The following is a 1,980-nucleotide window of genomic DNA, read 5'->3' on the forward strand; positions in this document are numbered from 1 at the left end:
AAAAAAAAAAAAAAAAGCTACAAGTAAGTGGGCCCTAGACTCAGGTAAAGTAAATATTGATGATAATTGGACTGCTTTTACTTTCACATACAAGGAAAAACACAGAACTCAGTTGTAGGCCATTTCACCATTATATTACATATATAAATAGCCACAAATTTGATATTTTTCCAAAGTTGTTTGGCCGAATAACAGATTTGGTCATAATGTTGCATAGATGTTCTTCTATACCTGTACTAAGAAGGGGAAAAAGCATAAAATATACATAAAACTAACTCAAAATTTGTTATATTTGGCTTTAAAGTCAAGCCAGAGTGAAAATTCTTAACAACATATAATGTTAAGTGAAAAAGAACATTACCAAATAGTATATGGAAGAAAAATCCCAATTTGGTTGAGGAAGCATTTTTTATAATATATAGCTTTTCAACATATATTGATGTATTTAATAATGCATTTATTTACATACTTACATATTTATATAATATGTACATCTTCAATATTTTATACCAATGTCACACTTATCCGGTTTGCCTAGATACTAAGTTCAGCATGTTTCTTGCACTAATATAGAACTTTTGATAGTGATTCTTAAGTCAGATAAAATTTCAACGTATAAGGAAATGCCAGAAATCGGATTTCTTCACTGCTATGCTTAAAAAGGAGTTCTCAAGCAAAAATGAATAGGGGCATCATCCTTAATCTAGGTATCACCAGTGAGCAAATTTCAGAATTTCCAGACTCAGATTGATGTAAGCAAATGAAAATTCTGGCCCTCAACCAAATAAAACATATATTCTTTCATGAGTCCTATGAATTCTATCCAGTGGACACTGTCAAATGGCAACCTGGGTGTCAAAAGCCATTGCCATGCTTCCTTCTGTCAACCTACACACTGTCAGAAGGGAGGCAGGCATAGGAGGCAGGAGCCAACACAACTCACACCTCTCAAGTTTGTGGGTAACCACCACGCTCACCCAAGTCCCTCCAATGCCCGCAGCATAGACACACATTTACTGTCTCTTCCCTTGGGTGATTTTAAGATTTGCAGGAAATGAAAAGTCAATTCATGTTAATACTTATTTATTCAACAAATATACAGTGAGCATGTACGCTGTGCTAGGTGCTGAGAATACAGCAGTAAATAAGACACGGGAGGAATTCAGGGGGCGTCCCCAGCCACCATCCTCTTCTCTGAGGACAAACAACCCTCCTCCACACTTTGGCTCCCATCCACCAGCTTTTTAAAAAATGTTATGTGACTTTATCTTGGTGAACAAAATAGATTCAGTTCCTTTTCTAGGAGAACTTAGAGAACATTAGAGGAGACATTCAATAAGTAACTAAACAAATGTGTAGTTACAAATGGACTGCAGAGGCCGGGCGCGGTGGCTCAAGCCTGTAATCCCAGCACTTTGGGAGGCCGAGGTGGGTAGATCACGAGGTCAGGAGATCGAGACCATCCTGGCTAACACGGTGAAACCCCGTCTCTACTAAAAATACAAAAACTAGCCGGGCGAGGTGGCGGGCGCCTGTAGTCCCAGTTACTCGGGAGGCTGAGGCAGGAGAATGGCGTAAACCCAGGAGGCGGAGCTTGCAGTGAGCTGAGATCCGGCCACTGCACTCCAGCCCGGGCGACAGAGCAAGACTCCGTCTCAACAACAACAACAACAAAAAAACAAATGGACTGCAGAAAATAATTTCAAGGTGCAGTAGGTGGGAATATAGGGTGATGATACCAGAGAAGGCAGGAATGAGGAGGTGACTCATGTTGAGCCCTAAGAATGAGCAGGCAGCAATGGGAACTGTGGAAAGAGTAGTACAAGTTTCGCAAACAAGGTCACAAATAACTTAGCACATAGCAGCTTTCAATAAATCTTTCTAAATAAAGAAAACAGGCAAACTATTATTAAATCTTCACAACTGGTGGAAGAACTTAAAATTGTAATACTTTCTCTAGCGATGCAAGATCTAATGTAT

The sequence above is a fragment of the Rhinopithecus bieti genome, unplaced genomic scaffold, assembly GCF_001698545.2.
Source record: "Rhinopithecus bieti isolate Rb0 unplaced genomic scaffold, ASM169854v2 scaffold_62, whole genome shotgun sequence".
Taxonomy (NCBI): Eukaryota; Metazoa; Chordata; class Mammalia; order Primates; family Cercopithecidae; genus Rhinopithecus; species Rhinopithecus bieti.